The 21,605-nt window shown below is 55.3% G+C and overlaps 1 protein-coding gene across 1 annotated transcript in view; it reads right to left on the bottom strand.

Moving 5' to 3' along the window:
- Positions 1-4,246, bottom strand: part of PLXNA1 (plexin A1) — a 54,305-nt gene extending 50,059 nt beyond the window's left edge. Inside the window, exon 1 of the mRNA XM_031009365.3 lies at positions 4,029-4,246. The gene's annotated coding sequence lies outside the window, so the exon portion shown is untranslated. The remainder of the gene's footprint in view (positions 1-4,028) is intronic.
- Positions 4,247-21,605: the final 17,359 nt, after the last annotated feature.

Here is a 21,605-nt window from a genome sequence, read left to right as displayed (position 1 = left end):
TGGCCTCCACTGCCTCTGGAAAAGTCTCACCACACCCTGCCTAGCAACTGGCAGCCAAGCACTGGGCTAAATCTAGACCCTGTTACTCTGTAGGCAGATGACTCTGATGGGGACACTCCCTTTTCCTAGCCTCAGTTTCCCCATTTGCAAAAGGGGCATGAAAGCTCTTTTCTCATGGATGAAAGAGGAAAGGGCACACCTGCCCACAAGGCATAGTCAGCAGTGCCACCCCCTTGGTGTCAGTAGGGCCTGCTGCCCTGGATGTGCCTGATGTGCTGGGGCCTCTCACCCACTCCTGGCTGGAGCCGGCTACAGCAAGGCTGAGTCCTGAGTCCTGAGTCCTGAGTTCAAGCCTCAGCCAGCCAGTTTGCACAGACCATCCCAGACACCCCTTGTATGGTCTGGCCCCATTTTACAGATGGGGAAGCTGAGGCCTGAAGATGGATGCCTTCTCCAAGTCTACCAGGGAGCTGGGCACAGTCCCATCAGCCTCTGTGCCTGGTGCCCACATGCAGTGTGGGGCTGCCTGCCCCTCCCCCAGGCCTCTGTGCCCCTGTCTCCACTCCCCGCCCTGCTCAGTCACCCTGTTCTCATCTGCAGCACAGGACTTGTGAAGGGTCTCTGTTACTTATTGCTCCCATTCTCCCGGCCAGAATGGCTGTCCTGTGAGAGCAGGGCCTGGCTCTGGGTGGTTGCCACTGCATCCCCAAGCCAAGCCAGGGACCCAGGAAGACTCAATAAATCCCCGTGAGTGAGCGAATGAATGAAGGGTATGCGGAGGGCCAGCCAGGTCTGGGTGCAGCAGCCCCCCATGCTTCTTCACTCCTGCTTCACTCCCCACACACTCCCTGCCCAGTGTGTGCACAGCACACACCCACTGCTCAGGTGGGGAAACCGAGGCTCTCAGAAGCAAAGAGCTTTGGCTGGAATCCCAGAGCAGGAACTGCAGGGTGCTCCTAGAGGGCTGCCAGCTGCTTTGCCGGACAGCGCCCCAAGAACAGCAGGAGAGGAGTCCCCACTCCCGCCCCCGCCTCAGAGCTCAAGGAAGACCCGGGAGCCAGAAAACAGGCTCCTCACAGTGGCAGTGGGGCCGGGGCTGGGAGCTGAGCACATGTGAACTCCAAAGAAAACATGAATCACTCACCGTTTATCAGTTCAAAGCAGGCCTGCAATTACCAGGGGCTGGGCTCTCCCCTCCTCTGGGATAATTATACACGTCTTAATGCAATTATGGGCCTTACTTTTTGTATTCAACAGGAGGGACCAGGCTAAGAAGCCACCATCCAAACTCCAGCCTGGCCCTGGGCCCACCGCCCCAAACTCCACCCTCACCCCACTGCCCCAACAAAGTCTGCTGGGAAGGGACTTGCCTGGGGTCACAGGGTTGCCGGCCAAGAAAGGGGGAGCCCCGAGCCTAGGGCTGGGTCCCTCATGCCCAGCATCTAATAAAGGCCAGTGACAATGCTTGGGCCACTTCTTCCACCTTAGGGGTATAAGACTTGGGGCTCAGACTCAAGGTCACCCAACTAGTCCCAGCAGGGCAGGGCCCAAATTTCGAGCTTCCAGAGACTGGACCAGCCAGCCAGCCTGCAGGGCTCAACTCTCATAGGCCTGGGTCTGCCTAGGAAAAAATGCATTCATTCCAAAGCTGGGCCCAGGTGCCAGGGTGCCAAGGGCCCATGCCGGGGCTAGGAGGGGAGCATGGGCAGATGCTGCACTCTACCGAGGAGCAGAGCTGGCCACTGTGGCCGGGGAAAGGCCTCAAGAGAGGACCAGGTAGCCTGGGAGCTGGTGCAGGAGGGTGGGCATTCGTGGTGGGGGAGGGGGGCAGAATAGGAGGAGCAAAGGCCTGGGGTGGGAAACACTGGCTGTGCAGACGGCAGTAAGAACGGCTGTGGCTCTCTGGCATGGCCAGAGCTGTTCTAGGCTGAGGCAGAGCCAGAGCCAGGGCAGGGGAGGCTAGACTGGCCTTGGGATGCCGATGGGGCTAGCCAGGGAGACAGAGGTGGAGAGAGACCCCGCGGTCTGCGGGCAGGAGCCCCAGCCCAGGGGCTCCTCTCCTGGACAGGAGGGGATCGCCGCCTGGTGGAACGCCAAGCCAGCAGTGTCCCCTTCCCTTTCCTGGCCTGAGTGACACCAAAGCTCCTTCTCACCCTGAGAAACAAAGGCCCCCAAAGCCCTCCCCACAAGGGAGAGTCCAATTCCCCCAAGTCCTCCTGCACCAGATCCTGCTATGGCTCAGGCAGGTTGGGGTGTGGGGCTGCCATCCTGCCCAGGGGCTCACAACAGCAGCCGGGGGGGGGGGGAAGAGAGCTGCTCCTGGCACTCCGCCTCCCCCACAACGGGGGTCATGGGAGGTGGTCCCAGTGGTCCTGCTCCCGACCACTCCTAGGGGATCCGGATCTGAAGGCCTTGGAGTCCTGCTCCTGAGAAAAAGTGCCTACCTTTGCGGGCCTTCCCCTAGGGCAGGCACCCGCTCCTCCCAGCCAGCTGCTCTAAGCTGCTCTGTGCACGGGGGCCTTCCTGGGGGCTCAAAACAGGCAGGCAACAACCTTGGGGGGCCAGGAGTCCAGCAAAGGGCTGTCTGCTTTGTCCACAGGCACCTCATGTGTCCCCCACCCCCAGAGCACACACTGAGGCCACAAACCCAGGCCTCCGCCCATGCTGTCCTCTCTGCCCAAAACGCCCTTCCTGGGCCCCACCGGCACCCCCCAGGAATGGAAGCCTGGCCCTGCGGCGAATCACTGGTTCACATGCCTGCCTCTGGCAGGGGGCCGGGTGCTCCTCAAGGGCCGGGCATTATCTTGGTGCCCCTGGTGCAGCACCTGGTCTCTGCCGCACACCCCAAGCCGCAGGAAGCCGAGGGGACCTGAGGCAAGCTCCTCAAGGGCCCGGGGAGCAGAAACTGCGCCCCATCCCTGCACCGACCCCCAAACCGGCTACGTGTGAAAGGAGATGGGGCAGCACGGAGCAGCCCGAGCCACAGGAGCCGCGCTGAGGGGACAGAGGCTCGACCACGTCCCCTCCCCCGCACACACACCCCTTTCTTTCAAGGGGCGTGGCCCCAGAACCCCACACAGAAGCCGGGGGCAGATCGCCGCCCGGGGCCGCCCCTCGGAGCCCCTCCCCTCCTTTCCAGGGCTGCACCTGGGACCTCACGCCGACTGAGGGGCCTCCCTGGAGTCCCCACTCCCCCTTCCCTTGGCAGCCCGGGATCGGCCCGCTGCCTCCAGCTTCGCCGCACATCAGGCCCGGGACTATCCAGGAAGCAATCGGAAGCCTCCGGGGGAAGCGGCTGACCCTGGAGAGGCCCCGAGAGGGGGAGGCCGAGGAGGCCCGAGCGGGACGGCCTCCTGGGCGGCACCCAGAGCCCACCTCCCCGCACTCCGGGCCAGAGGGAGCGGTGGCAGCTGTGGTCGGGAAGCCGCTCCAACTTCCACCCCGCGCCCCAGGGCCGGCCGGGGGCTTAGCCTGCACGACCTCCTCCGGCCCCCGCGGCCCTGCCGGGAGGCTCCGATCCCTATCCGGGCCTGGCCATCCCGTCCTCGCTCGCGGCCAGAGGTCTGAGCCGAGGTCCAGCGGCCGGGCCGGGCCTGGACACCGCAGGGGCCTCCCTGCGGGGCCGCCGCAAACTTTCTCCCCAGCCTCCGTGGAGGGGCAGCGCCCGCCCCCCGCCACCCCGGAGCTGCCGCGGGGCTCGGCGGGCCCGGCCGGGGGGCGGGGGAGGCCGCGGCGCTGGATCCCGGGCCGCGGTCCCAGCCCCGCCGCACGGGGGTGCGGTCTCTCCGCGTCGGCGCCGCGACCGCGCCCGGACACACGCGGACGCCTGGGCCGGAGCCGCAGGGACACGCGGGCCGCGGACACGCGCGCCGCAGTCCCCGCGCACACCCCCTGCCTGCCGCCTCACGAGAGGGCCGCCGCCGGAGGCCGCCCCGCGCCCACCCACTGGCCGCCCGGCCCCGGACCCCAGCCCGGCCCGGCCCCCGCCCACCGTCCCGCGCCGCGGGGAAAGTTGCGCCCCGACTCACCCGCCGCCCCGGGGCGCGCCCCGCCGCCGGCCATCGCCGCGCCCAGCCGCCCGCGCCGCCGCCGCCGTCCGCCCCGCCGCGGGGCCGCCGAAGCCGCGCAGGCCGCCCAGGCCGAGGCCGCCGCCGCGCCCGGGCTCCGCTGCGTGGCCGCGCAGCCGATGCCCAGCATGAATGGGGCGCCGAGCGCCGCGCGGCTGCGGACCGGCCTCGCTCTCGCCGCCCGCGGAGCCCCGCGCCGCGCGCATGCGCCGCCCGGAGCCCGGGGGCGGGGCGGGGGCGGGGCGGGGGCGGGGCCGGCGGCGGCCTCCAGAGGGCGCTCTGCCCCGCGCCGCGCGCCTGCAGGGGCCCACCGCGCGTCTTCAAAGGGCGATACGGCTGCCCGCCTCAACTCTCTGGGCGCCGGGGCCGCGCGGGCAGTTCCGGGAGCCCCCCGCTCTCGAGCGGGCTAGCCCGCGACCCCGGGAACAGGGCCTGGCTCAGTGTGCCCAGGCTAGGAGCATGGCCTCCTTTCACGGGAGGGGAAACTGAGGCTGAAGGAGGCAATCGCAGTTCCCGGACCTTGCGGGGCCGGGTGTTCCCAGCTCTTGGCCTCGCGCGTTCCGCTCTGTCAGATGGGCGGGCACCTGCGCTGGGAGCCCGGGCGCCCCCTGCAGGCCCCAGGCTGGTGGCGCATTCCCGGCTAGGGACGCAGCCCAGGGAGGAAAGTCCCGCGGCAGAGGCGTGGCGAGACGCGAACTCCGGGTGTAGCGTGGGGCAGCGGATCTGCACGGTGCGAGGTGTGGGGCTGCAGAATCCAGGGTGACGGGCCAGAGCTGTCCAGGCAATACCCCCAGCCTGCATGGCAAGGCTGAGGGGCAGACACCCAGCACTCAGTTACTGTACTCACAACTGCCACTCCCAGGCAGGAGGCATCCGGGAGGGCCTCCCGGTGGACGCAACCAGGCCAAGGAAGGGGAAGCCGGCAACAGGAGCATCGATAACAGAGCAGATGGGCCAGGAAAACCCCGTCGTGGGAGGGCTGAGTCCCGGCTGGGGAGTTGGCCCCCATCTGTAGCCTGAGGGGTGCGGTTTTTGCTGTGTGAATCACGTCACCCCTACAGAAGAGGAACTCTCTACAGTTCACATGGTTAACAGGGAAAGGGAAGGGACTCATACCGGGCCCACGTGTCCCTCCGCGTCTCACCCCGCTCCTCCCTCCCCAGGAGCAGCCACAACCCTCATTTTTGTGTTCATCTTTAACTGCTTTTCTTTGGGTGTGACCTCTTATATTTGCATCCCAGAGTGGGACGCTGTTTTGGGTGGCTTGTTCTGGGCATTATAGAAACGGGGTCACTCAGCCTGTGCTGTTTGCTCTGTCTGCTCTGTGTGGTGAGGGCACAGGGCGGCTGCTCGCAGGCATCGTCTTCGCAGCCTGTTTTGTTGGGCTCCTGCTCACCCATTCTCCTGCCGATGGACATGGGATTGTCGCCTATCTGGAGCCATGATGAGCAAAGCTGTGATGAGCATCCTGTGTGTGCCTCTCGGTGGGCACCTTTAGATCCAGGGACGGTCTGCAGGGTCACGGGGTAGGATTTGTCTAGCTTTAGGAGATACAGCAAAACCGTCTTCCCAAGTGACAGCCCCAGTTTACACTCCCAGCAGCTTAGCAGGAGTGTGGAAGGGTCTGGCTGTCCCACATCCTCACCAATATTTGGCACTCTTTAGTTTTGCAAATCTAGTGGCATGAACTGGTTTTTCAACTAGGTGGTTTTGCTTGTCTGCTTTTTTTTTTTAGAGACAGACAGGGTCTCGCTCTGTTACCCAAGCTGGGATGTTGTGGTGCAATCAGAGTTCACTGTAACCTCAAGCTCCTAGGCTCAAACCATCCTCCTGCCTCAGCCTCCTGAGTAGCTGGGACTACAGATGGGCACCACCATGCCTGGCTAATTATTTTTTTTTCAAGAGATGAGGTCTCTATGTTACCCAAGCTGGTCTCAAACTCCTGGGTTCAAGTGATGCTCCCACCACAGCCTCTCAAAGTGTTGTGATTAAAGGCATGAGACACGGCACCCAGCCTCATTGAGTCTTACTCTGTCACCCAGGCTGGAGTGCAGTGGCTCGATCTCAGCTCACTGCAGCCTCCACCTCCTGGGTTCCAGTGATCCTCCCACCTCAGCTTCCCGAGTAGCTGGCATTACAGGCATGTGCCACCATGCCCAGCTAATTTTTGTTTTGCCATGTTGGCAAGGCCGGTTTCAAACTCCTCACCTCAAGTGATCTGCCCGCCTCTGCCTCCCAAAGTGCTGGGATTACAGGCGTGAGCCACCATGCCCAGCCTCATTGTGGTTTTAACTTACATGTTCCTGAATGAGGCAGAACATCTTCCTCAAAAGTTATATTTATTATTTTATTTCCCAAGCACTAATACAGTGCTGGCTCTGCTACCTTCTACAGATGGGTGGGCTGAGGCTGGAGACGTGCTCAAGTTCCCCAGTGGATAGGAGGCCGGGCTGGGAGGCTAATCCCAGGAGTCTGGCTTCTCCAGTCTGTGGTCCTGACCCAGCCACTGGGCTGTACTTCCCCTCCCTTCCCTGGCAAACAAGACTGGAGTGCTTTCTTTCCTCACGGACTACCGAGGCGCACATGTGGGCGCAAATCCATCCTCATGGCTGGTGAAGGCAGAGCAAGTCCTGACTGTTCTCCGAGCCTCGATTTCCTCATCTGTGAAATGGACGTGAGAGCTTGCAGAGCTGTGGTGAGGGACACAGTGAGTGTGGACGCCATGGCTGACCTCGGGGAATGTTCACCAGCTCTTGTCTGCGCCACCTGTCACCAGCACCAGGGGCTGTCCCTGCTGTCTGCCTGTTCCCGCCCTTTTGCCCCAAGGCAGACACTCCTCAAGGAGCTTCCTGCTCTGTGCTCACGGTGCCCGGGAGAGCCTAGGCCTCTCCTCTGAGGTAGAGCCCCCTGTCTCCAGCTGCGTCTTGGGAAGGTCCAGGGCCGCTGGAGTCTAGGTGTCCAGGACCAAGCTCCTGGTTAACCAGGTGCCTCCCTCATTTTCCCCGTCTCTGCGAAACATGCCACATCCCCCAGGTTGCCCTACTGGGAACCTCCATGCTCCCCATGTCCCCTGCATCCCTCAGCCCGGTGGATTCTTCCCAAAAATATATTCCAGAACTTTCCACTTCCCTCCATCCCCACTCTGGGCTCCTCAGGAAGGAGCACCTCCTCTCTGCTCTGCCTGCTGTACTTGGTAACACCTTACTGTCCACTCCCCAGACAGCAGCAGCAAAAGCCATCACAGTGAGAATCTGCTCATGTGACCCTCTCATTATGCCCTCGAATTCCTTCTCCCATCATGAGCAACTGTGGATTCCAGGTGGCCTAGGTCTCAGCGCCACACAGAAAATTCTAAGGTTTTTAGGAGACCAGAGAGCAGATTCGCTTCCTGTCCCTGGGCTAGGGGAGGATTTCATAAACAAGATACTAAAAAAATAAAGAAAGGAAAATATGAGTCAATTTGACTACATTAAAATTAGTTACTTTTGCTCATTAAAAGTTATAAATAATGAAATAATGAGACAAGTCAGGATCTAGAAAGAGATGGCTTATAACACATCTAATTTTCAAAGGATGTGTATCCTGAATATATAAAGAACTCCCAAGAGTCAATAAGGAAAAGGCTGTGCCCCCACAGGAAGGTGGGGAGAAGACTGCACAGGCAGTTTGTGGGGACAGAGGCGAGTGCCTCTTGCTATGGATGGGCTGTATGAGGCAGGCTCTAGAGCCCCTACGGCTCTTGTCTGGCCCCGGCAGCAGCTGCCCTCTGTTTAGCTCTGAGCTCCTGGTGTGACCACACTGGGTCCTGACACTGCCCTCTGAGGAGGGACTGCAGCACCCCAAATGCAGACAGAGAAGTTGGAGGTGAGCAACCTTGGAGGAGCTGGGGTTGGAGCCGGGGTCTGTGACTTTAGGGCTCCTGACCCCACATCAAATAGAGGGGAAGTGACTCAGCAGTCTGCTGGGCTCTTCCCTCTGGGTTTCCCCTGTTGGTTTAGCTTCTGTTTGCCTTCGGCAGCTCAGAGGGCTGGGGAGTTTGTAGAGTAGTGCAGGAGATTCCTAGGAACATGGTTCCATTTCAGGGGGGTCTGGAGAGGAGCTTCTTTTGGCGCTTTCCCATGCTCCTGCCCCTGGGGCAGCTCTGGGGACTGGTCTGCATTTGTACGTGTCAGAGCTTTCTGCAAAAGTATACTTGGGATCTCCTTCCCCTTGAGGCAGCCCCACTGCTACTGGGTGAGGAAGGAGATGGGGAGGATCCAGGCACCCCCAGCTCTGGGGAATGGCCCTCAGATCCCTGGTCACTGGGTTCAAAGCTGGTTGGGGGGGCATCTGGATTCCTGCCTGAGCCCACTTTGGAACTGGCACCACCACTGCCAAATATTCCTAACCCATCCTTGTCTCACTTCCGCTGCTTCTGTCACCTCCTGCCTGGAGGACATGGGGACCCTTAGTTGCCAGTGCAGTCCTCCCAACTCTGCTCTCCACACTGTGGTCCACAGGGATCTGATAGAGAGCTGGGGGGACCCCTCTGCTCAGACCCTCTAGTGGCATCTTTTAACACATGAAATGCCTCCACACATGTGCACACATACACATGCACACACACACTCAAACATACAAACACACACATACACTCATGCAAACACACACACAAGTGCAAACACGCATGCAAGCACCCATGCACACACAGGCACACACATGCATATACTCAAACATGCAAGCACACACACACATGCAAGCACACACACATGCAAGCACACACATGCACATCCACTCACACATGCAAGCACACATACACACGCTAGCACACACATGCAAGCACACATACACACGCTAGCACACACATGCAAGCAGATACACACAAGCACACTCATACACTCACACATGCACACACACATGCAAGCACACATGTACATTCACACATGCAGGCACACACGTACACTCCAACATGCAAGCATGCACACATATACTCATATGCAAGCATGCACAGGCACATCCACTCACACATGCGAGAACACACACACTTGGACCTGCTTCCCACCTCTCTCCTTCCCGTGCACACATGCCAACCTCCCTGTCCCTTGGCACACAGGTTCGTCTTCCCCCTATGTCTGTGGCACTTACACCCGTTCTCCCACCTGGGAGACCCTGGGTGGCCCTGCTCCCTCTGACTTCCCGTGTCACCACTTTATTGTCCCTGTTCCCTCCCTTGTCCTCCCTGCTTATGGTGTCAGGGCCTTGTGCACTTTATTGTCACCCTGCCTGCGGCCTGGCATGGAACAGATGCCCCCTGTGCCGGGTCGTGAGTGTGGAGCACTGTGGTCATCTCAGCTCATCCCCACATGCCCCTGTGGGGTCAAACTGTGAGCCTAGGCCCACAGGGAGCCACTGACAGTGGACGTAGGGGCAAGATGCAATCACTGTTGCATTCTAGGAAGCCCACTCTGGCCACTGGGTGGAGAGGACATTGGGAGCTAGCATGGATGTGGGGAGACTGCTGACTATTGCAGAAGCCTGAAAAGAGGTGATGCCTATGGTTGGTGTTCACGGACTCATCCTCCAACTCTGAGGGTTTTGCCTGGTTATCCTCCCTACGCAGGAGGAGAAGGGCTCAGCCCAGCTGCAGGCATGCCAAAGAGAAGGCTCACCCAGCACCATTCTCTGCCCACCCCTGCTGCTGGTTGCAAGTGACAGAAACCCGACTGGACTTAGGCTCCAAGAGGCATCTATTGGCTCAAATGAGCAGCAGCTCAGACCTACAGGATCTTGGGCACAGCAGGGTTCTGCTGCTGCTGGCTTGGTTCATGCCCACACAGCCCTTCTGCTCCTGGTGGCCTTGGCAGCTCCAAGCTTTTCTTTCCTCATAGGTCCAGGAAAGTTCCCAGAATGAAGCCTCAGTGAACCATATTGGATCATGTAGCCCCCTTGAACCCGTCACTGTGGCCCTATAGTTGGCTGGGATCAGGGACCTCTCCAGAGTGAGTAGGTGGAACTGGGGAAGTGGTTATCCCAAAGAAAATCCAGGTGCAGTTTTCAAACAAGTGGGCCTGGATGCAGGACAGGTCAAACCCACCAGGAGCCACTGCAGCCCCGATCTGCACCTCCACAGCCAACACAGCCCACCCACTGTCCACCTTCCGCCACATCCAGCTGGGACCAAATGCTCAGCACGCACAAGGCAGGAATCCACGTGCTTACCCACTGAGCTCCTCTATGAGGTGGGCAGACTGCTGTCCCCCATCTACACATATGGACACAGCAGCAAGTCAGGGGCTGTTCTGACCAAGGCCACAGCCAGGTGGTGGTGGGGCCCAGTTTTCAGAGCAAGTGGTGTGGCTCCCCTGTGGGCGCTGCAACCCATGCTCTGCCATGTGGCACAGTGGGTAGTGTGGAGATGCCTGCACTCAGGACCCTGTGGGGCCAACAGGCCACCGTACAGCCATGTCTCCCTGGTACCCAGTGCTCTTTGCACACTGTACTCTTGCTCCAAAGACACCTCCACATCAGGCCTTTCCTCATGCTGTGCTCCTGGCCAAGAGGGTCCCCACCTGGCCCTTTCCTCTTTATTTTTATTTTTATTTTTTTTTTAATTTTGTAGAGATGGGGTCTCCCTATCTTGGCCAGGCTGGTCTCAAACTCTTGGACTCAAGTGATCCTCCTGCCTCAGCCTCCCAAAGTGCTGGGATTAAGGCGTAAGCCACTGTGCCCGGCCACCATTCATTTTTCAAGGCCCAAGCTCCTTCTCCCCTCCTCCAGGAAGCCTCTCTGCAGCCCCCACCCCACCCCAGGGGCCCTCCTTGGCTTCCTTTCCCTTTGACCACTCTGGGCTTAGGTCTGTCACCACCCCACTCCCGGTCTGGAGACAAAACCAGGTCAATGTCAATACTTTATTGCACAAAAGACAGAGTAGCAGAGTCCCTCCCCCTGCCCCCCACCTGCCCACACACATGCAAGCAATCCCTGGAGACTGGGGGGACTTGGCACCGCCTCCTCCTGGGGCTGCGAACTCAGATGACTTCAGGGTCCAAGTAGTTGATGGAGGTAAATAGTGAGATGGGCCGAATGCCGGAGCAGGCCAGGGCTGCAGCAGCAGTAATCGGTGGAATGCATGCACATGTTATTGGGAGAGTGTGGAGTGAACAAGACCTTTCAAAAGTGTGAAGATCCCAGCCAGCAGGCCTCCAGTTTGCAGTCCCTGGCTCAGTCCAGCTCCTACCACTCCCAGAATGCTGTTTGTCATCCTGGGGGTCACAGTCAGGTCACCAAAGATGTTCCCAAGTATGGGAGCCCTCTCCAGGGCCATAGCCTCTGGAAAAGCCATCCCTGGCACCCTCTTTTTAAGGCCTAGCAGCCCTTGCCCCCCACTGCCCTGCCAAGAAGCAGGGCAGCAAGAGATCAGCCTCCTGCTTCCCTGGAGATGAGGGAAGCAGCCCAAGTTTTCTCACTGTGCTAAAAACACCTGCGTTAAAGTGGGGACGCTGGGTTTCTCTCCCTCATTCCTGATGTAATGGGGCAGCACCCCTCTCTGTCTACCATATGGGGTCAGGAGAGGCTAGCTGTGAAACAGAAGATTGAAATGTAATCCAGAGTCTCAACATACAATACCCCAAACTTTCAAGATCCAATAAGAAAATCACCTGTCATAGCCATAACCAGAGAAATGTCAGTTGTACCAGAAAATACAATCAGCATACACCAATACTGGTATATGTTGAACAGGAAGGAGTATCAGGATTACCTGATGAGGCTTTTAAAGCAGCCATCATAAAGGTGCTTTGATGAGCAATTATGAACATGCTTGAAACAAATGAAAATAAAGAATGTCTCAGCAAGGAAACAGAAGTTATAAAGAGAACCAAATGGACATTTTAGGATTTTTTAAAAACATACAATAATCAGAATAAAAACTTAATCGATAACTCCAAAGCAGAACAGAGGGGACAAAGGAAAGATGCAGTGAACCTGGAGATAGAGCAATATAAACCACCCAGTCTGAAACAGAGAGAAAATAGACTAGGGGTGGGAGAAAAGAGTTCTCTGAGAGATAACAAAAGATCTAACATTCATGTCATCTAATTGCCAGGAGGAGAAGAGAAAGAGCACAAAGCCAAAAAAATATTGAAGAAGCAATCTCCTAAACTTGGCAAAAGACATAAATGTAAGGATTTAAGAAGCTGAATGAACTCCAAACATTATAAACCCAAAGAAATCCACACCAAGACATATCACAGTCAGACTTCCAAAAACTAAACAACAACAAACCCCAATTTTGAAAGCAGCCACGTAACCACCTTCCAAAAAACATGGATGTCTCATCAGAAAGCATGGAGGCAAGAAATAAGTGGAACGTTTTTAAGTGCCATAAGAAAAGAGCTGTCAACCATAAATTCTATACCCAGTGAAACTATCCCTCAGGAATGAGGAGGAATCAAGACCTTCTCAGGTGAAGGGAAAAGTAAGTTTGTTGCCAGCAAACCTACTGTGAAAGGAGGGCCAAAGGAAGTTCTTCTCATGGAAAGAAAGTGATAATGAAGGAATCTTGAGACATCAGGAAGAAAGTACAATGGAAAGAGCAAAACTATGGGTAAATACAATGACCCCTTCTCTGAAGGTTTCTAAGTTACATTTAGTGGTTGAAGCAAAAATTATAGCATTGTCAAATGTCTCAATGTATGTAGAAAAAATATTTAAGATAATTATATTATAAATGGAAGAGGAAAAGGGACACAAAGAGAGGTAAGCTTTCTACATGTCACTTGAAATGGTAAAATGTTGATGGCAGTAGACTGTGATAAGTACATATGTATAATGCAGTATGGCAGCCACTAGAAATCTATACAAAGATATACACTAAAAACACTGTACATAAACCAAAATAGATGCTTAAATATGTCCAAGTAACACTCAGCAAGGCAGAAAAAAGAAAAGAGAGAAACACCACCACCAACAAACACAGGAACAAACAAAGCAAAAAATAAAACAGCAGACTGAAGTTATGTCAGTAATTACAGAAAATGTAAATGGCATAATTCCATTTATATAACATTTTTGAAATAACAAAATCATAGAGATGGAGAGGAGATTGGTGGCTGCCAGGAGCTGGGGTAGGGGGATGATTGTCACTGTGAAAGGGAGTACCAGGGGGTCTCCATGGAGAGGGAACAGCTCTGTATCCTGGTTACAGGGACAGAAACATGGATCTCCATGTGTGATAAAGTGACACAGGGCTTGACACCCTTGTCACACCAGTGCCAATGTCCCTTTTCTGATGTGTGGTGGTTATGTAGAATGTGACCATTGGGGGAAACTGGGTGAAGGGTACACAGGCTTTCTCTATTATCTTTCCAACTTCCTGTGAATCTGTAATTGTTACAGATTATCATTATTTCAACATAAAAAGTTAAAAAAAATACCTTTGCTGTTGCTCTTACACCAGCACTAACTCCACTGCTGGCGTTTCCTCTTGGGCAGAACCAGTGCCCTGTGCACCCCCATAGAGCTCATAGGCCAGCAGGCCTCTGGGGGCCATACCCAGCAGAGGCCATCACAGCAATCCTGGGCTGGGCTGCCTGGTCCCAGCTCCCAGAGCCATCTCCTCCTTCTCCAGGCCTCAGAGCTCATATCACCTCTTCAGAGGAGCCCCGATTGATTCCCTGATGGAAAATGCATCCCAGTCCCATTTAACCAACTGATAGTCTCTGGTCCATTCAGGTGCTTATTATTCCAGCCCCACAAATAGCAGCTCTGCAAGCCAGGGAGCCCATCTTCTCAGGGGCACAGAGCCTGGTGCCAGGCAGAGCATCCATCAGGGGCTGTGGGGGTGCAGTTGCTATCAGTTGCTGCAGCATCACAAGTTGCCCTAAAATGTAGTGGCTTCAGCCAGTAGCTGCTCTTCTCTCTCATGGTCTCTGCGGGGAATTCAGAGAGGACAGTGGGAAAGGCTGGTCTCTGTCCCAGTGTCCGAGGCCTCAGCTGGGACTTGCACAGGCTGCAGCTCCTCACCCACCTGTCTGGCAAGACTCCCCTGGGGCGGGGCTCTTTGGCAGCTCTGTCTAGCTCTGTGGGGCCTTTCCACAGCCTCCCCAGCATGGTGGCTTCAGGGCAGCCGACCTTCTTATGTGTCCATGCACAGCTCCCATCCAGGGGGGCAGGGAGAGGGAGGACAGAGGAGGAGAAGCGGGGGTTTGGGGCTCAGAAGCCTGGAGGGCACCACCGCTGGGCTACGCTGCATCAGGCAGATTGGTGACAAGCCCCATGGCTCTCCAGGGAACAGAGCACAGCCCCCACCTCTGGCAGGGGTGTCAGGCCCACTGTGCATTGCAAAGCCCTGCAGGACAGATGTGCAGGGGAGGCAGTCTTTGGAAAACACAATCTGCCACCTGGCCAGCAGCAGGCTGCCTCCAGGTGCCTGAGCTGCTAGCCTTGGATTCCAGCCCCAGCCATGGAGAGCCTGCTGGGAGCCCCCTACCCAACCCCAGCCCCATGCATGCCTCTTTGCAGCAGCCTGTGCTATTGATGGGTTGGTGCATGGGTGGGAGTGGAGATGGAAAGGGAGGGTGGGAGTTTGGGGATCTCTTCTAACCGCCATGCCACACTCTGCCTCAGCCCTATGGAGCAACCCTGGCCCAGTGGGGAATGCCACCATGGCAGCTGGGGGCTCATCTGAAAGAGCACAGGGTTTGAAGGCAGCAACATGGGGTCCCCTCCCGACACCATCCCTCAGTGCCTTTTCGGGACCACACCACAAATCACGTGGCCCTGGGGTCTCTGTGAGGACCAGAGCAAAGAAATTTGAAGGGCCGGCCCTGTGCCAGGTTCCCCAAGGCATCTTGACCACCGGGTGGGTGGGGAGGGGCCACGACTGCCCCCTTTACACGGATGAGGAAACCAAGGCATGAAGAAGTGACAGGCCCCAGGGGCATACTTGGCAACTGCTCTGGACAGCCACAGACGGAGCCACAGAGGCCCCCAGAGGAAGCAGAGAGTTGCCCTCCCCCTGCCAGCCTCTCTTCCTACCCTACCCCCACCCTCCGTCACGGGGGTGCTTTGTGCTTTCCCTGGTTCACCACGAGCTTTGCACATGATGCTTGTTCTGCTCCTCTGTTCTGGAGACAGAGGGAACAACTTATTTCCCGTGAGGTCACCCTGCTGACCTTCCTCCAGCCCCCGCGCAGGCTCCTCCTTTTCTGGGAAGCCTGCCCTGAAGCACCCGCCCACCCGGCCTGGGTTGGGAGCAGCTGCAGCTCACCACAGGGCATCACCCCTTGTCCTGGGCCTGCGTCAGAAACAGAGGTGTCCCGAGGCCCTGGTGTTGCCAGCACGGTCTGCATTCCACAGAAAATGCGCGGGCAGAACCAGCCCAGCTCTCCTGTGCCCTCAGAAGCCCAGGCCAACCGGGTTGCCCACCCTTCCTGGGCACCTGGTGTGCCAGGTACCAGCCCCAGGGACGCAGGCCCACTGAGAAGGGGGCAGCAGGGCAGCGAAGGGAGGAGCTGGACCTGAACACACAGCACCCAGCTCCAAGAAAACCCCATCCAGATGGCAGAGCTTTTTGGGCTCAAGGAATAAACACCAAAATGTTTAAAATATTTAAACATTTAAATATTTAACAGCCAAAGCTAGGCGCAGTGGCATGCGACTGCAGTCCCAGCTACTTGGGAGGCTGAGGGGGGAGGATCACTTGAATTCAGGAGGTTGACTCCAGCCTGGACAACACAGTGTGACTCCATCTTTAAAAACTGAAAAATATGTATATGTTTAACAGCCAGTCAGAGTAGACACCGGACATAAACCATGGGCGGGACAGCACCGGAGGAAGCTGGCTGAAACCCGGCTTTGCTTCATCCCAAGGGACATTCATCGATGTGCTTCCCTGTCTGGCTTCAGGCAGGGCTGAATCCAGGGACTCCCATAATGTCACCAGGCATCTATTTCTTGGTTTCACCTTCCTCTGTGTGCATTCCCAGGTGTGGTGTCCCTACCTGACCCTTTGCTGCAGCCACTAGGAGGAAAATACAAGAGACTTTCCCCAACCTGGAACAGATGCTAGCAGTCTCCCCGACTTACAGCTGCACTCACCTCTCAACTTCACACTATAAGGTGGGGATGGTGTGGGGACAAACGCTCTGATATCACAGCCACCGCCGCCCCAAGTACACTTTACCCTTTGAGTTGTCTGGCCTTTTTTTTTTAAGATGTTTTAATTATTAAAATATATGCTTGTTGTAAAAAAAAAATCCAAGAAATGCATAAAAGGATACAATGAAGTCGGCCTCCCTCCAGCACCTGCCCCCAGCTCACCAGAGCAAAAACTGATATGGGTGTCTCCTGTGTCCATGAAGAGACGTATACACTGTGTCCAATGTGCAGATACAGAGGGACATCCTGCCTCTCTGTTTGCAAAAAAACGTACAAACTAAGAGCTGCTTTTAGATAGATCTCTCTCTCCACCCTTCTTTCCTTCCTTTTTCCTTTCCCTTCTCCCTCTCTCCTTCTTATTTCCTTCACATATAATGCAGTCCCCAATCCTTAGGCACACAGCTCAATGAATGCATCTTTACACTTCTATACAAATACATGTGTAATCTCCAGAAAACAAAGGTTCCTTCTGACCCCACCCCTCGCCCCCCAGAGAACCCCTATCCAGACTCCTTCACCATAGGTTAGTTTTGCCTGTCTTTGAACTTCATATAAACAGACCCATCCAGTACCATGGCAGACATACTCCAGGTCTCCCATGAGTCAGATCTCTATAATCCCCCCCACCTTAAGTGTGTGACTCGCTTCCAAGCAATAGATTGGGCAAATGTGAAGGCATGTCCCTCTCATGATTATGTTATACATACAAGAGATCTCTTTGCTGGCAATGGAGAGTCTGTGAGCAAGTCTCCAGGCAGAGGACGACTGGTGGCCTCTAGCTGAGCTGATAGCAAAAAGACAGCCCATCGGTCCTCCAGCAAGATAATGAATTCTGCCAATATCCAGGTGAGCTTGAATGAGGAGCCTGAGCTGCAGAGAGGAACCCAGGCTGGCCACATCTGGAGGGCAGTCTTGGACCTCGCTGCACTACACCAGAGCTCTGATCCACGAAAAGCAGGGGACAGAGCTGCAAGTGACTGTGGTCATTAGTTAGGAGGCAGTAGAAAGCTAAAACAACCGTGAATTTTTCTGTATCTGCCTCTGTCTCTCACCGCGAGGTGTCTGAGAGATCCATCCATGTTGCTACAGGGAGCTCGAGTGTGTTCTTTTTCGTGATGCTGTAGTATTTCATCATGTGAATAAACTACAACTTAACCATTCTACTTTCCATGGGCACTTGGGTTATTTTAACCTTGTGGCTGTGATGAGTAAGGCTCTATGAACATTCTTGTGCGTACTATTTAGAGGACATACATATTCATTCTCTTGGGTATTAACTCAGGAGTAAGATTGCTGCACCGCACTGTAGGCGGATGTTTAACTTTGTAAGGAACTGGCAAGCCATTTTCCGAAGCAACTGTCATCCTTTCATACTCCTCACAGCAGCAGTGAGCCCCCGGGGGTTGCTCCTTCTCACTGACGCTGGGTATTGCCTGTCCTTTCACCTCAGCCATTGCTTGGATGTAGAAGCACTTCCTGGTGGTTTCAGTTTGTATCTCGCTGGTTAGTCGTGATGATGTGGAATAGTTTTTTTCGTATGCTTACTGGTCTCCCTGGAGGATTTTCTAATATTACTTTGTTAGTGCTAGGGTTTTTTTTTTTTTTTATCTGACCTTTAACCCTGAGCTGGAAGTTCAGGGAAAGAGAAATTCACCTTGTAAGGTGAGCATTGCTGGAGACTCTCACGGAGACACAGGGGGTGCCTCACCTCATCTTGGCCTGGTGAGCCCCTCAGCAGAGGACCTTGCTAAGCTACACCAGAGCTCGTACCCATGGAAAGCTGGGAACAAAACAATGGGGACAGAAAGAGCTGGGCTGGAAGGAGAAAGCCCAGGTCCCAGTAACTGTGGTTAAGCTTCTAGATGCAGCTGGCCTGAAGCTCACTCCTGGACTTTTGAAGCCCACACATTCTTTGCGGTAGTCAGTTTCAGCGAGGGTTCTGTCACGTGTGCGGGAGGGGGTGACCAACACCGAGCCTCTGTCTAGCAAGCTGACATTTGGAGGCCCCCCAAGCTCTGCAGCATGGGAAAGGGTAGAGGGAATCTCTGCCTTCCAGGCACTCCCCCATCCCACCCACTGCTAGTCTGCACCCCACTTCATTACTGAGTGTGTTTTGAGGCTGAATAACCATGTAATTGGCTCGTCCATTTCATAGTCAAACTTCGGCAAATATGTATTTCATAATTAGTTGATGTTTATTTAACGGGAATAACCAGCCCATTAAATTTAATGAGGCAGGTTATCGCATATGAGGGGGAAGTGTTTTTCCTTATAGAGAACCCTGTTTGGGCGGTGCTGGTCCCAAGGCCAGGGCAATGAGGTGGCTCGCCTGTGTGTGGGTGTCTCTCCTGGGAGAGGAGGCGTGCAGGGAACCGCAGCCCCTGTCCCAGCCTGCTTCGGGCTGTCCCATCCCCTCTGCTTTTTCTGCATTGTGTACCACCCTATAGAACCTGTTTTTGATCTAGTCTGTCTCCCCCACTGATCTCTAAGCTCAGAGGACAGGGCTTTTCCCTCTGTGTTGCTCATGCTCCATCTTCAGTAGATGAACACAAAGGGTGAATAAACAACCGAGACCCCTCTTGGGGCTGCCACTCCCATGGCTTTATGGGCCTCCCTCTGGCACACAGTCGCCTCCTGCCTTGTCCCTCCTCCCCCTTCTCCTCCTCCGCAGGGTTTATGCCCTTGCCTCTCTGTGCTTGGCAGGCAGGGAAAGCAAAATACTCAAGGAGATCCAGGCTTGGCCTGGGGGCTGAACAGCTGGGTCCAGGTAGCACCCACTGAAGACCCCAGATGTGTCAGAAGAGTGGACCCCAGCCTGGCCACGACCCGACAGGCCCAGACTGTGGAAGACCATGTCCAACATCTACATTCAGGAGGCTTCTAGCCTGGGGGCAATAAACAAAATTCAGATTAACTTAGAAAAACAGAAAATACAGTCAATTATAAAACAAAAACCAAAACATCCATAATCCTATCCCCAGAGAAAAGCGCGATAACATTTTAATGTCTAATGCTGTTGACCTTTTCCTCTGGGCATCTATATATTTTTACATATGCATAGGTAAGATTTTTTTCATTTGAAGAATGGGTTTGTACAGTGCATGCTACTTCTTTAAATGGAGTGGAGAAAGTGCCATGTGAATACACTCAGTATCCCTATTCTTAGAGGCTTTAGAGCTGTCTTATGGAGGTACCACATTTTATTTCATCCCCTACTGTTGGGCATTTAGGTTGTTTCCAATATTTTGACACTATTATAAACACTAGTGGCACACACTTGTAGTCCCAGCTACTTGGAAGGATGAGGCAAGAGGATCGCTTAAGCCCATGGGGTCAAGGCTGCAGAGAGCTAGGATCGAGCCATTGCACTCCATCCAGCCTGGATGACAGAGTGAGATACTGTCTCTAAACAACAAAAGAACCCCCACCCCCTGAAAAAAGCATGAACAAAGCAGCTCCTTCACCTGGCTAGCACGGGCTCAGCCCTCTAACTTCGCATCACCTGGGCCAGGAGTTCTCAACTCCCGGGCTGTGGACCAGTACCAGTCCCTGATCTGTTAGGAACGGGGGCGGTGGGCGGCAAGCATTCCCTGAGCTCCGCCTCCTGTCAGATCAGAGGCAGCATCACATTCTCATAGGAGTGCAAACCCTATTGTAAACTGCACATGCGAGGGATCTAGGTTGCATACTCCTTATGAGAATCTAGCTCATGCCCAGTGACCTGAGGGAAAACGGTTTCATTCTGAAACCATTCCCCACTGCCTCGACCTCATCCATGCAAAATTTGTCTTCTACAAAACTGATCTCTTGTGCCAGAAAGGCTGGGGACCACTGACCTAGGCCAAGCCCTAAGGCCCTGAGCTTGGGGGCCTCACCACAATTGATGGCAAATGTCACCTTTCCTGCTAGACCCTAAGCCCATGAGGAAATGGACTGGTATCATTACTGCTTGGAGGGCACCTGGGATAGAATGGGGAGAGCATAATGTTAGTTCTCTGTGTCCCTTGAGCAGCTGACTCAGAGATAAACCTGCAGGGCAGTTCTCAGGAGGTACCGGGGTCCACACCCATGTGGTGAGGGAGGGGGCAGTGGGCAGACGGTGGGCTGGGCTAGCTCCTGAGTTGGGATCCGCTTCCAAGTCACTCCCAGTGAAGACACCCTTTATACCCCACCCCATCACCAGGCAAGGGATGAAGCCCCTGGCCCCCAGGGCGTACTGTTGGTGAAGTGGCTCTCAGCAGCCAAGGCCTTCCTGGGGAGCAGACTTGCCCTGTGTTCCCAACTCCATGAGCATTCAGCTCCCTAAGGGGACGGTGCCTATGCCTGTCCCCACTTTACACATGAGAAAACAGACTTAGATGTTCAGGAGTGGCTCAAGGCTTGGATGCTCCAGCTCCAGGGCAGGTGCTCCAGGGCTATGTGTGAACAAAGGGAGGAGGCAGTGAGCAGACATCAGGATGAGTGCCCAGGACACAGGACCTGCACACATGCTTCCTTCCTTAGGATTGGTTCTTAGAACTAGAATTGCTATGCAAACGGTGTGCACATTCCCAAATCTCCAGTGATGATTCTGGATTGGGCTATTGCTTTTTCCATTCTGCCAGTTTGGCTTCCTGTATTTTGAAGCTCTGTGTTAGGTGCACGCATGTTTTATTTTGGGGTTCTAAGTTTTCCTGTGAGCTGTCCCTTCTGTTATTCAAAATGCCCCCCCTTTGTTGCCTATAATGCTTCCTGTCTCAGTCTGATACTAATACAACCATTTCAGCTTTCTTACAGTTTGCAGGACTATCTTTTTCTATTCCTTTCTTGTCAATCAACTTGTGCTCTCATAATTAAGGTGATGTCTCTTGTAAATAGCAAACAGAGGAATGTTGTGGGGTTTGTTTTGCTTGTTTTTGTGAGTTTGCACACTCTTGAAAGGTCTTCGATGCTTTTCACCCAATGAGTCCTCCCAGAAGGTCTGTGATTCATCTCCTGTAGCAGCACCACTGTGACCACTCGGCACCTTCCTGGGTGCTCCCACTCCCCTCCCAGCCACCTGACTCTAGGCATCCGCGGCCACATCTGCACCTGTGGGGGTGGCAGTGCCACAGGAGGGTGAGGTGGCAGTGAGAGGCTGAGGCAGGACCAGTTTCTCCCACCTCACCTGGGCTGTTGTTCCAGGGCTCACAGCCACCTTGCTGGTGATGCCTGGCTTAGATCCCCGCCTGGGGTCACTGGACTTCCCCAGGCCAGTAATGATGTGGGAAGGAACAAACTTCAGCCATTTCTGCCAGGGGCCACCTTCCCCATCTGGAGAGGCGAGGGGAATGGACTGGCCCCTCAGCTGAGTCCCTGGAGCTGAGCGGAGTAAGACTCTGGGTGTCAGAGCCCCGCCCGGCACACAGCCAGGGCCCTGAC

This window comes from Gorilla gorilla, chromosome 2, assembly GCF_029281585.2.
Source record: "Gorilla gorilla gorilla isolate KB3781 chromosome 2, NHGRI_mGorGor1-v2.1_pri, whole genome shotgun sequence".
NCBI classification, from domain to species: Eukaryota; Metazoa; Chordata; class Mammalia; order Primates; family Hominidae; genus Gorilla; species Gorilla gorilla.
Note: the sequence above shows the minus strand (reverse complement) of the source record. Positions and strands in the feature narration are given on the sequence as shown.